Genomic DNA, 14,234 nt, shown 5'->3' with positions numbered 1-14,234 from the left:
GTGGGATTATTTTGAAGGTAACTGCTAGCACTTGTATCAAGTTGAAGGACTCCAGGATAAGGCATGATATAAGCTGTGAGATCAGTAATGTCATATCAGTAATACAAATCAATGGTGCTTACAATAATCATGATATAGTAAATAAAAATAAATAGCATTCTTTACAGATACCAAATCTGAAGTAAATTTACCCAGAAGAAATGAGTATGATTAAAGCAGTGAGTTCTTTGCAGTCATAAATCCCAGGTCACCACCTTCATATTTTCTGTCTGATTAGTTCTGGGATTACTTCTGGTTCTGTTATGTCTGCTTTTATTTTGTTACAGACACATTTCATCAAATATTTATAGTAAGGGACGTAGGGTAAAACCTTTGCATCTGGATCCTTGCTCTTCCTTGCTGCCTTATCAGCAATGGAACTATTCTGGAAATTACTGTCAGCTGCTGCTGCAGAGCCAGCAGATGAAGAACAAGAACGCTACTCCATTTCTGTGTGAATATGAAATAAGAAGTCACTATTGTTTGGTGAAGAAGAAGGGTAAAATATAATGTGCCAATCAATACCATGAACAGTAGATCAGGTTTCAGAAGGTTAAATTTTGGAAAGAACCTCCTCAGATACTGCTTCCCTCATGCCCCCCTCTAAGTCAGTTATTTTCCCCCTAATTGAAAATTAATGCATGTAACGTGCAGTGTAGCAGCATGGCTAGCTTCTACCCGAGTTGTTTATTTTTTTCATCCTGCAGCTGAGAGAAGGAAGTGATCACAGAAGTACTGCTGGTAAGAATGCTTTTGTTTTAACTAGGCTTGAAATTGGCACCTGTCAGCTATACATTGGCAAATTATTACGGTTATGTGAATAGTGCTAGAGCCTCTCTCTGAAGGCAAACACCTGGACCAGCCGACAATATAGCAGACATACCATTTTATCAATCAATCGTTTCCCTAAAGGAGTATGCCCTGTTCTGGTACATCATCTTTCCTGCTTTGAAAGTACCACTTCTAGCCATTTTGTAGAATGTTGTTTTGTAGCCAACTTTAGTCACAGCAGAAAGCACTAATGATACAGTGAATTACGTGACATATGAAAAAGTATAAAATCTTTCCCCAGCATTCATATCAATATATCGGGTAACTTCTAGGATAGTTAAAAAATATATCTTTTTACAGTCAAGATTTTGATTTGTGAGAGAGAAGGGCATCTTGTAATTCAGGTAACAAGTAGGCTGTTAAAATTCAGTGGTTGGGAACAAGTGGTCTGCATACTTACTCAAGATTCTCACTTATGGCAAGAAATTTTTTTAATTTAACAGAGCTCATCTGTGTTCACTCTTGTTGTCAAGTCTCAGACAGAGATTTACTAAGTGTTTTATGGGCTGTCCATTGCGGAGAACCTCATGTTGTATAGTCGGTTTATCCAGTAACTTTGAATATTAATTAAGTACAATGGGATAATGATCCCAGCAGCACTTTGAAGATTAAAAGCTAAGTTTTGCTCATGTCCTTCTTTGTATTAGGGACAGTGGAGTTTTAATCCAGATAGGTCCCATCTTCTGCGCCCATCACCGTGTATGTGTGCACATTCCAGCAATGCCATGAGAGGCATGACTAACATCTGTCACATGCAATCTGCTCTTTGTTTCTCTTTCCTTTTCCCATGGGTAAAGTTTCATATGGAATTTTGTTTTTACAGATTTTAATTCATATCTCATTTGTTAAGTTTGCTTCCTAGAAGGAACCCAAATTGAAAGAATGCAGCTTGTACTTGAAACACAAGGGCGTGCCTCAGGGTGGTTCTCACATAGGCAGGCACTCTCTCTTTCCATGCCTGTGGAGTGGCCTCAGAATACAGCCTGTGTCTTGAAGATTTGCATTTTGATTCGTGAATAAGTAACGCCACATGCTTCAGCTTCGGAAACACCTTTTAAATAACAGAAATTTGCCCACTAGATCTTTTATGTTTGGAAGCCCAGTCTTGAAATTCCTTTCAGTCCGAAGGACCAATCTTGTAATACGGTGTTGTGTTTTATACGTCAGTGTGCTGATCGAAGGGTGGGTTTGATGTGCTCATGGTAGCCTGTTTCACCAAGGAACTTGCAGCTGTTGTTTCCTCAAGAGTGCTTGATGCCTGGAGAAGTGATGATGCTGTTGTCTATGCGCCTGATATTCACCTGTCTCCTGTTTACCTAGTGGAAAATAAGTCCCAGAAATTAGCAGGAAAAGACTGTCTACGGAACAGAGAGAAGAAGGTGAACTCAAGTCCTCTCCTCAATTCCTACCAGTTAGAGGAGGACTAACCTTTTTGTCATCTAAGCACTATTACCTTTGAAATACAGTAAGAAATCTGGATGTCTAAAATGACTTTAGAAAAAGGCCATAACCATGATTGCCTAGTTTAAAGTAACAAAAATATATTAATTTCTGAGGTCAGGCCAGTATCAATCATGACAAGACTTTTTTTTTTTTTTCAACATCTAGTCATGGACATCACTAAGTATTTTAAATTCTAATTTAAAAAAAAATTAAATGTTGTGGGAGACCTTAATGCAGGTGGGACTTTGGTACCTGTGATGGAGAAGTTTTCTTCACTGAAACCAGTATTGACTCTTCTAGTCAAGAAATGCCCCACAGGTACAAAACCAGGAAACACATGGGTCAAATTTGCAAAAGCTGTATTGAAGTCACTTTAGATTTGTTCGCTATTTCCTTATGCATGCAAGAATTGAAAAGGAGTAAACTTGATAAGTTGTTTAATTGGTGGTGGAAGGATGGGCTCACGGTACCATATGAAAATTTTGGATACCTCTGATGAGGACAGGTCTTTGCAGTGCATTGGGCTAGACCTTGCAGTGAACTGTAAGCAAAACTTGAAGCAGTGCTGAGTAATGCTGAATAATTCTTTAAACTAAACCTAATTTTCCAGGCTCTTGGTTTCAGAATTAGCTTTCCATAAACAGTAATCACATTAGCATTCTTTTTTATTTTAGAAAATTAGGCTGCTCTAAGGCTCCATGAGGAGCTCACTGGGACGGGAAGCATGGTGAACAGAGTATGGTCACCTCTGATAAACCACCTCCTTCAGTGAGCTGCAGACAGAATACTGCTGTCCTCCAGTGAATTTAGTAATTTGAGCCTATGTGGACAGGCCATGCCTAGCTGAATCACTGAGGTTTGTTCATCTGAACAAGTGCCTAGTTCAAAGGCATTTTTCAGTGTTTCCTTCTCTGTTGGATCTGTTAAGTTTGTTTTGCTGTAAGTTAATATATCAGCACTGCATCTCAGTTGAAATACAAAAAAACAATAGTTTGCTTTTTCTCTTACCTTCTACTTTGTAGATAAAAAAAATCACACCTTTATATTAAAGATAGGTTAGATATTCTGCCACAGAGTTTTGCTTTAGTGACTAATTCAGAATGATTAAAGAAGCTTTCTTGCCCTTTTGCTTTCATTATTGATGTATTTTTCCAGTTATTTTTTCTTTATTTGCAAGTGGAAAAAAGCTTAATACTTTGGGTTTTTTTAATTACAGAAAAGAATGAACATTTTCAAATACCTACATTTAACTGGATTTGGAAATACCTTTAAATCTATCTTTCATGCTTTTTGGCCCATATGCAAGATGGGTGCAGGTTTTCTGCCTGCAGCTTGATTAGGGGACATTGGGTTTCATCTTGAGCTGGGCATGAGCAGCTTTTGAGCACGTGACACACTAAGCTCCCAGGCAGCTCCTTCTCACCAGGAGCAGGGATGTGCACGTGTGAAAGTTGTGCAGCATGTGTCCAGAGTGACAATCAGAAAAAAAAAGATTGGCTGGAGCCTGCTGAGCATAAGCAGCTGCTGCTCGCTGTCTTATGCTGTGAGAGCACCTTTCTGACAGGTTCTCAGGCTCGGCTCCGAGGTCAGCACGGGATTAGGATGGGAACCCACTTCGCCTTTCCTGACAGCTGCAGTATTTAGTCACTGTGTGGTGACTTCAGCCCTGTGGCTTCTGAGGAATGTTTAATTAGTTTGCCTGCTATCAAAAATTATCTCAAGCAGAGATGCAAACATATGTTAGAACTGTAGAGGACAGTAGGGGGGCTGGTGAAGGGTGTTATCCAAAATGTTATGAATAATTTTTTACATCGGATGGTACACTTTGATTCTGATCTTGTGATTGCATGTTTTAGTACTTATTTTAAAAAAAAAAAAGCTTATTTGAGATTAAAGTCTGCAGTGAACCAGTGTTGTTCTAACAGATGTAGGTTTAATTTTGATTATTTTAATTGTAATCTAAGCGCTGTATCTGGTATTATCATATTCTACATGGTCTCTGTTTTGGCACATGGAAGTAAAATCTAAAATTTTCGAAGGTAGTAATCCCAAACTGAAGAGGTGCTTTTGTTCTACATAATCATTTTTGCAACATCCCCTGAAATCAACATTTCTTCTCTAGTGAAAAAGTATGCTAAAGTGAACAAGTATGCTGCTGTTTTCTGCCACGGAATAAGAGGTTGGTGGGAACTTGAGGAGCCTTGGGAAGACACAAGTGCCGTTGTGCAAAGGAGAGCCAGCCTGCCTTGCCAGCGCACTGTGAGCACAAGCCAAGTCAAGTGAGTTTGTTATAGATAAAAGTGTTGGATCTCTCCCACTTTCCCCTGGGACCAGCAGTGTCTTGCTGTAAATTGTGACTCCACCGCACCCTGAAATATTTCCTGAAAAGGCAGTTATTTTCAGAATAGCTTTTAAACCTGCACAAAATCTATTGGCATCCCCTCCTTTGTAAGCTTTCTGCAAGAAAACAAACCACATTTGAAGGGTAAAAAACTTCTAACTTGCTTAAATGTTTAGCTGCATGGCTTGCAGTGGGAGTGAGGACCTGGGAGGTGAAATGTGGCAGCACTAGTTGAGTTTCAAGGCTGTGTATGAGGTACAACCTGCAGCCATTGCTTCCAGTTGGACAAACCCCTGAGACTGGTGCTCATGGCCAGGGACGTTCTCCTCTGAGGAGATTAGGGAGGAGGCTAATGAGAGCTCAGTGGCCTACGGGGTGGGATGCTTAGTATTTAGGTCATGTTTATAGAGATTGTTGTTTAGAAATATATGGATACAGATTTATAGAAACCCTGAAGATATGCTCAGCTACTCTGACTGCAGAACAAATTGGAGGTTTTTTCCTAACCTTGTCTTTTTTTTTCCTGGTTTTCTACCTTTCTTTTATGGACTGTTGGAATGGAATTTTTTTCCACCATTTTAGTTGTAACCTCCTCATGGTATGAATAATCCCTACAATGAATCTCAGTCTGTACTTACTTTGTTTAAAATTATTCTTAGTTATCGTGATATCTACTTTTAAAAATATGTCCTGAGGGACGTCGTGGTCTGGTTTCATCTTCACCTGTACTTCCCTCCTTTGGTTTTAGGCTCAATTCATTTTTCATTAGAAATAAGTTTGTAGGTTTTTCAGGGTAAGGATTATATCATCCTGCCTGTTTTGTGCATCACTTTAATAAAAAGTCTGATCATATTCATGATCTTAGGCTCGTATGAAGGGGAAACAGCCTGTTGTATGTAACTATCCTAGTTTGTATGAATAACTCAATCATAAGTGTCCCTGTACAAGTTGTTGTATCAAATAATTTCTATCACTGACTTTAGAATACTCAAGAGGAATGTTGTAAATACTAATAAGACATGTTTTTCAACATCCCACTTTAAAATAAACTATTATTTCTGTTTTATGAAATTAAAAATTACAGCATGGAAACTGTAAGGTACCAATGAATACGGGCATTTTTGGCAGGAGTAGTAAGTAACTGAATTTATCATTTCTGTGTTTTAACCAGAAGAATTTATTCTTCCTGAATACGATTTGTTGATTCACATCATAATTGAAAAGGACTCTTCTGATAAGTGGCATGAATGTTGCTATGGCTTCCTAGCGTCTGTTTTCTGGCAGTCAGACTGCGGAGGAGCTTGGATCTAGTGAAGCATCTACCTCTGCTTGTGCCAGTTTGCAGAACTGTGCTGTATGGGAGGGTGTCAACAGGATTTTTCTCCTCTGCTCTCCAGTGAGAAGAAAAACACAACGCTGCCTTCTTCCTTAGTGTTTAGATTCTTATTTTTCTTACCTGAGATTTGTAAGAATAAATTAGGAGTGTTAATAGTTTAATGTGTGTAACATACTACAAAAATGTGTGCTGTTACCTTGTCATGCATCAGCCAGTTGCTAAACACTGACTGGTGTTTCGCTTAATATAAGAAATAATGCTGAATGCTGAGATGAAAATGCTGTTTGTAGTCCTGAAAACAGATGTTTTTTTATGTTTTGGATAAAGATGTATAAAGAAATCCATGTTTTTTTAAAAAAGCAGTAGATTATCCTGTAATCCCAGTATTTATTGTCCATTGTCTGTTGCAATTGCTTAGTGGGCTTTTTCTATTTAAGAACTGTTTATAGGAAAAGATTCCTGTTAAAACCTTAATTACTCTTATTGAGCTTTTACTTTTCTAAAATAAGAGCACTGGACTCCTCTGAGATACACAGAAACACACAGTACCTACAGAAAGAAAATGGAGAAAGTGAAATTGTTCTTCCAGCCTGTATGTGGATTGAAGTTGCTGCTTGTAGAATATAATGAAAATAACCTGTATGAAGTGCCGTGGTAATTATGCTCTGAATAGAGTAGTGGCAGCTTAAGACTGTTATCTTTTCCACAGAGTACATAATGCTTCCGTACACCGTTGGGGATTTGGTCCATCTTTGCAGTGCATCTGGGAGTATTCCTTCTGTGAGGTGTTACTATCTAGGACTGCATTTTCTGCTGACAGTTATTTTTTTCAGAGATAGGCATAAGAGTTTTGCTCCTATTTCTTCCCTATCCTGTACATCCTCCTGTTCCACATCAGCTTCTCTTCCTGTTATGCCTCAGGTGCTGTAGCTATAGTAGTCCACTACCTGCCTCATAGGAATCAACGGATAGTCTTGGAGAAAGCAGGAGTGTAATGGCAGGATATTCTAGCCATTTTTTCTCTAAATTAACTAGACAAAAGAAAACCCTAAAATGTGCCAAAAATCTCCAGATCCTTCAGTGATGTTTTTGGGTGAATCATGGAAATCATCTTTTTCATGGCACTGGTGTGTGTTGGCAGTCTCTTTGAGTCTGATGTTTTGCTCAGAGAATCACAGAATGGTTTGGTTTGTTTTCAAAGATGATCTACTCCAACCTACTGCCAAATGGAAATCTTCTACTAGGCCAGGCTGCTCAAAGGCTTGTTCAACCTGACTTCGGATGCTTCCAGTGATGAGGCATCCACTTCTTCTCTAGGCAACCTGTTCCAGAGTCTCACCACCCTCTTCGTAAATTTCTTTTTCTTTTTATGTCCAACCTAAGTCTACCCTCTTTCTGTTTAAAACCATTGCCCTTTGTCCTATTACTGTAGGCCTTGGTAAAAAGTCTCTCTCCCTCTTTCTTTGTATTGGAAGGCTGCAATAAAGTCTTCCTGGAGCTTTCTCCTCTCCAGGCTAAAATGACCCCAACTCTCAGCATTTCTGCATGGGAGAGGTATTCCAGCCTTCTGACCATGTTCAAGGCTCTCCTCTTCACCCACTTAAGAGGTCCATATCTGTCTTGTGTGGGGGACTTAAGTTAGATGTAGTGCTCCAGGTGGGGCTCTCACAAGAGCAGAGCAGGGGGGTAGAGTCACCTCCCTTGATCTGCTGGCCACCACTGATGTTGCATTTTAGCTTGTGTAAATTGCCATTCCTCATTTGCTTGAAATCTTTGGATTTGGAGATATTTTGAGAGGTCTTTTTTTATTTCCTCATCTATTCCAGTGTACACTGGCTTTCAACACAGCTTATGTATCCCAGAAGGAGGGAAATTTAACATTTTCAGAAGAAATCACAAGAATTTCTTCATTTACCAGAGTTTTGGAGAGGAGAAAAGAAATCATTGACTAATAGAAGAGTGGAAGATTACAGTATTGGTAGTGAATTAATTTTACCTCTGTACATAAGGTATTGATAAGAATGCAGCATGTCACACTGATAGATTCCTTTTCATTAGAATATTGTGTGAATGACAGTTTATTGAGTAGGAAGCACTAATTATCAGCCAGAGTTTTATGTATAATTGGACCTGTAATGAGAAGCGTGAGGGGTTTGTTTACTGTGTGCTTCAGTTCTGAAACATGGAAACTCAGCCACCAGCACAACAACAATCTGTCCTTGTAAGTTCATTCAATTTATACTATTTATTTGGTACTAAAACAGTGCATTGCAGGCATACATCATGGTACTGGTAATTTAAATGTACATTTTGTGCTGTATATGCAGTTACAGCCTTAGTTTGGAAGGCAAAAGATCGATGGAGGATATTGAAACCCAAAAAGTCCACGTGAGCTTCTTTAGTTATGCCATTTGGTAGTTATGCCTGGTCTCTATCCCTTGAGAAATTTTGATGGGCAGGCATTTCAGTGGAATTATTGCACTGTATTTGGGCAGTGGTTACTCAGAAACATGGTTATCTGCTCACTGACATCTTGTATATAGCTGTTAATATTTATATTTGTGCTGCTTTATCTGCAGCAATGGTATTCTTGAGCAGGATGTAGGTGAGTGAATGTTAATATTTCCTATGAAATACGATATCTTTCAGTAGTAGCCTAAGGTGTTACACTGTGGTATCAGCACTGGGGAAGAAAACATCACCTCTTGTGGGACTTGACCTGAAGAGGCTCCTGTCGGCAGATCATAGAATGATAAAATCATTAAGGGTGGAAGAGTTCTTTAAGATTGTCCCAGCCAACCAACACCCAGCACCACCATGCCTACTAAACCATGTCCTGAAGTGCCACGTCTACACATATTTTGAACACCTTCAGGGATGGTGACTCCACCATTTTCTGGGCAGCCTGTTGCAATGCTTCACCATGCTGTCAGCAAAGAAAGAGGCTATTTCCTCTCATCCTATTGCCAGTCTCTTGGGAGAAGAAACCAATACCTGCCTCACTCCAACCACCTTTCAGGTAGCTGTAGAGGGAGATAAGGTCTCCCTTCAACCTCCTCCTCTCCATACTAAACAGCCTCAGTTCCCTCAGCCGCTCCTCATAAGACTTGTGCTCTAGAGTCTTCATCGGCTTCGTTGCCTTACTCTGGACATGCTTCAGCACCTCAATGTCATTCTTATAGTGAGGGGCCCAAACCACAGTTTTCAAGGTACAGCCTCACCAGCGCTGAGTACAGGGGCACAATCACTCCCCTACTCCTGGGAACAAGAGAAGCCGAAGTAGCTTATGTGATGGGTCACCAAGCAGCCATGGGTTGCTCTCACAGCAGTCCACAGAGCTCACTCGCTCATGGTGTGTTCTTCCCACTTCTCCACTTCCAACTCAAAGAGTTGGTTCTACTAGCCCTGTAGTTGCCATTTCAACAAGGAAAGGGTTCTATAGACCCTTGTGCTAGTGATTACGTGCAATTTCTCTACCAATTTAAGAACGTAGCTTGTTCAATGTTCACTGTCTGCTGCAGAATATCGAAGACTGCTTTTCCCAAAAGTGCTATAAAGAGCATACAGTATTTATGTTATAAGTGAAGTATAGATTGCTACATATGCCTGTGGAGTCAAAGCCGGGAAACCAGAGCATGTTTTTCTGGTGTGTATGCATTGTGTATACGTGCACTCCTTTCTCAGGCAGAAACGTGCTTGAAAAGCAACCAAAGAAGAAAGATCCTTATAGCTGTTTACAAAATCTAGCTAGCACCCAGAAGTTGAAGAGTGCTTAAGTTGCTTGTCCATGCTTCATATTCAGCTTAAATTTTTCTAAGGCTTTAATATTGTTTAATTCATTGAGCAAATTGCATTTATGTAATGAAGTGCTGTGCCGTGCTTTGCATAGTTCACAAAGAAGATAGAATTCCCCGTTCCATTTTGGCACTGGTATGATATCATTATTTTAATGCACTTCACAGTCACGAATTTAATTTTTCAGTATCCTGTGAGCAGAGAGGCATCTCATCCCATATTTATCCTACTTCATAAATGGGCAGCAAAAGATCAGAGATTAAGGATGCAAGTATCTATTATAAATTCTGGGAATTATGATTACACAATTTGAGCCATTCCATCTTCCGTTTCTCCTCTGATACCTAGCACTCTTCCTGCAGATGTATGAACCGAGCAGCTGCCATTGCAACCAGTGCCAGTATTGGATACTGGCCTGTGCCTCCAGCACTTTTCCTTCAGCTGCATAGGCAGGCAGGCAGGCAGGCAGCTGCTTTTATGTATTAATATGTGAAGTTGGCATTGGTTATTAAGGCAGCTGCTCGACTGTCCTTACAGCTGGAGGAAGGGTGTTTCCTACTAGGAGCAGCTCATAAGAGTGGAGAGACTTCAAAACAAGGAGGGTATGGCCTGCTTTTTCATCTCTAAGCTATATTGCTTAGGGCTGCGAAACTGTTTGATTTCATTAGGAAGTGTAAACAATTAATGGAAGTAATTGAGTACATTGACGTTAGCTACCATTTTTTCTTCTGCATTTTATGGGTTTAGATTGGCGACAAAGTAATTGTGTGACTTGCTGGTTTTTCTTTTTTAAGCAGAAATGTTTTTATTGCTTAATTTTAACCAATTGATTTGAAGTTTTGTACTGAATTTAAAATCTTGTAACATCTCTTTTAATTGTGCAGTTGGTGTTAGGATCTGTTCGCATAAGTTTTAACATTGTTTTGTGATTTTCATACACATGGAGGTAAAATGGAAAGCACTGCCTGTCTATCCTCTCTTGTAGCACTTGGCTGTTTGTTCAGAGTACTTCTGTGTGGTTTAAAGACTAAAATGAGTTTGAACCTGGAGCTTTTACTTCTGCCCTTATTTAGATAAAAAGAATGAGAGCTTACGTTATGGTTTGTGCAGCCTTTGATAGCTGAAAGCAGAAAGCTCTACTCTGCTGTATTTCATCTGGCCATCAAGAGCCAGTGGCAGCTTGGGTTTGGAAAGCCTTGTCCATGTGAAACTTCCTCCTGTCAAATTCTAAAGTAACATAAGGCTTAGAAGTGGACAAGAATGGGGATTTGGGAAAAACCTCAAAGTACTGTGTGTGACATAAAGCCATGCCATCATCAGTAAATGACAAAAAGCCTAAGCTACTTCAGATTTCATGGACAGTGTTGTATGAAATAGCAAAATTCTGCGGAAAGCACCAAAGTGTATCTTGAAAGAGGAGAGCAGTTGAGAGAGGGCAAGCAAGGCGATATTTAATATTCTGCTCGGAGTGGGCAAAGCAGGCTTCAGTGGTGCGGTACTGTGCACTTCTTCAGTCTCTAGCAAGCTTTCATATACGGCTAGTGGAATAAAGGGGGTGCTTGACGAGGGAATAAGAAAGCATGAGAGGATTTCAGTATTGATGGGAGCATGTTCTTCCATGCAACTGGGAGTCCTACGCATCATAAGCCACTCTTGGAGCATAAACAAACACCTCTTGGAAAAACGTGGTGTGCTTCCCTTTGATGTTGCTAAGAGGTTTTGGAGTACGTGTGAGAAGTAGTCTTCCTCTTTTTCACACCCACCTCCTCACGCCACAGTTAAAATTAGTTTCTGTTCTTTCCAATGATATTTGCAGTAACTGGAGTATTTTCTTTTTTTTTTCTTTTTTTTTTTTTTGCTATAATGACAATCTGTTCTCCCTTCAGAAGACTTCAGACCAAAAGTTAAGTGTGTCCTGTGCTGTTTTTAGGTGGCAATTCAAAGAAACATTATTATTGAGCGTAATTTCTCCTTTGATGTACAAATGAGGTTCTTTTGATGTGGGGTGCTTGTTCCCATAGCAAAGCAACTCTTCAGAGCAGTTTATTATTAGCAGGCAATTGTTAAATGAATACATCTGTTTATACTATGTAGGCAAAACTGATTGTGGTACAAGCAAAGTGAACTTGCCTCATATGCTGTTTTGTATCTCCTGTTAGTCATTGTGATGAAATCTGTTGGATTTTGAAGGCTTGGAATTAAATTATTCATTGTCATTTTTCCTTGAGTCTGGTTTATTTTACTTTCTGCATTGCAGAAATGTTTCAAGCATTTCTGGAAGTACTGCTGTGGGTGTTTTTTATGGAATTGTTATGCTGCCCTGCTTATGGGCAAAACCTTGAAATCTGACCTCCCCTTCACTTGGGACGTGCCTTGTGCTACTTGCTTGATAATGCACATAAACTGAGCTAAGCTAGTAAGTGTTTGGACACATACAGAGATTTTATAGGTGCTTCTGGTGAGGATCTCTGGATGCATGAGCTTCTCCAAGCAATGGTCATCTCCAGACAACTGTCTATTATTTCTGGTACCCTTCAGTGTCTACTGACTCTTCTCCCAGACCAAAGGCAACTTCAACTCTGATAGCAGAAACTCATGTCTGACAGCCCAGGGCAAGGATGATGAGTAGTAAGTGGGGAAGAAATGCTGATTTTTAGACAACTCCTTGTTTTATTTCTCCTGGACAGAAAAAAGAATGATCTAGATTTCATAGTCCCTTGTTTACTGACTGTGCTGGTCATCAGTCATATGGTTAGAGACTCAGGGAACTTTTTTTTGTGTGTGTTGGACAATAGGCAGTTTGAACAGGGTGATTTCTGCTAATGCCAAGCGTAACAGCTAGTAGTAGTGCCATTCTTATCAGGGAAGAGAGAAAACTGTCCTGGGATTTAGAAAAATTTGTCTCTTTTTTTTTTTTTTTGTGGTTTGTGGTGTGCTTCCTATAGCAGTAAAAATGGTGATGTTGAATAAAACATGATAATATTCCGAAGAGACTGAATTGACAACATTGGAGAAACTTCATTCTCATCTTCAGCTTTTGAAAGCTTGTTTTTACCATCTTGACTTTCTTACAGATTTCTTTCTTGTCATAAATACCAGAATTAACAAAGCAGTAAAGGGAGTCTTGTATTTTATTATTTATTGTATCTTCCTTTCAATATGAAAATAATTTGTGTATGTATTTGAAACATATTTCCAGTGTAGAAAATGATTCAATCCTATCTGTTGATCTTTGCTGAAGAAATAAAAAATTTTACTTCATTTAGAAAATTTGCTTGGACAATTATCTCAGATATTAGGTAAATAAATTCAACTGTTAGGATGGTTGAACTGAGCGAGCTTACCTAGGGCCTGTTTAAAAAACCCCTTCCTTTCACAGAGGTTTCTTAAAAACAAGTTAGATAAACATTTGTCAGGTGTAACCTCCTTTAGTGTAAAATGTAAGACTGAAAGTCTCCCTTTAATTTTTCTGGTTTTGGTCAAGCATTTAAGAGGTGACTGGTCATTAAAGAAGACTTGCTTTTGAGATGGTTGTCTCAAAACTGTCTGCTATACTGTCTACAACTGCCTGAAAGGAGGTTATAGAGAGGTGGGTGTTCATCTCTTCACCCAAGTGACAGGTGATAGGATGAGAGGGAATGGCCTCGAACTTCACCAGGGGAGGCTCAAATTGGAAATTAGGGAAAACTTCTTTACTGAAAGGGTTATCAAGGCTGCCCAGGAAAGTGATTGAGTCACCATCCCTGAAGATATTTAAAAAGCGAGTAGATGAAGTGTTTGGGGATATGATTTAGTAGTGGACAGGCACAATTGTACTAGATGATCTCAAAGGTCTTTTCCAACTTAGTGATTCTATGATTCTAAGCACAGTAGAAAATAGCTTACCGATGCAGTAGGTGCCAGTAAACACATCAGAATTCCTGGAATAAATATCTTTATCCTCTATTGTGTAAAATACAGGTTTTTTTCTAAGATTTTGTGTTTCCTTAGAAGTGACCAAGATGGATGAGAAATACTCATAAGTATAGTTTAAAAGTAATCTGCTCAACTTCTTTTGTAAATGGTCATGAAATAATTAGGAGTGAGATGGGAAGCATTTGGCTGATGTAACTGGTGGAACCGTTGCCCAGAATTGATTCTGCCACCTCAGTTTCATTTTCTTAGCTCTCATTCCTTTCCATTTGCCCAATAATTGTTGGAAGAATCTGAGTTGGTCAATCTTATCTCTAAAACAATTTACTAGCAGGCTTTGCTAAATGTAACTTGAGTAAATACGTATTTTCTGGCTTACCATGATCTTGCACTTTTTTATCAAGAAGCAGCCTCAAGATGTGCCTTCTCAACTTTTAGCCCTCTGATTTCCTGTTTTTGTCATCTGTGCTATGAAGAAAAGTGTTTTTTACTGAAGAATGAATATACTACTTGCAGCTTTGTACTTGGGTTGTTTTC

The 14,234-nt window shown here is 39.3% G+C and overlaps 1 protein-coding gene across 1 annotated transcript in view; it reads left to right on the top strand.

Annotated features, from left to right (window-relative positions):
* Positions 1-14,234, top strand: part of TPD52 (tumor protein D52) — a 132,855-nt gene that overhangs the window by 98,370 nt on the left and 20,251 nt on the right. The window lies entirely within an intron of this gene.

Source organism: Phaenicophaeus curvirostris, chromosome 3, assembly GCF_032191515.1.
Source record: "Phaenicophaeus curvirostris isolate KB17595 chromosome 3, BPBGC_Pcur_1.0, whole genome shotgun sequence".
Lineage (NCBI taxonomy): Eukaryota > Metazoa > Chordata > Aves > Cuculiformes > Cuculidae > Phaenicophaeus > Phaenicophaeus curvirostris.
The sequence above is the reverse complement of the archived record's forward strand: the minus strand, read 5'-3'. Positions and strand labels throughout refer to the sequence as shown.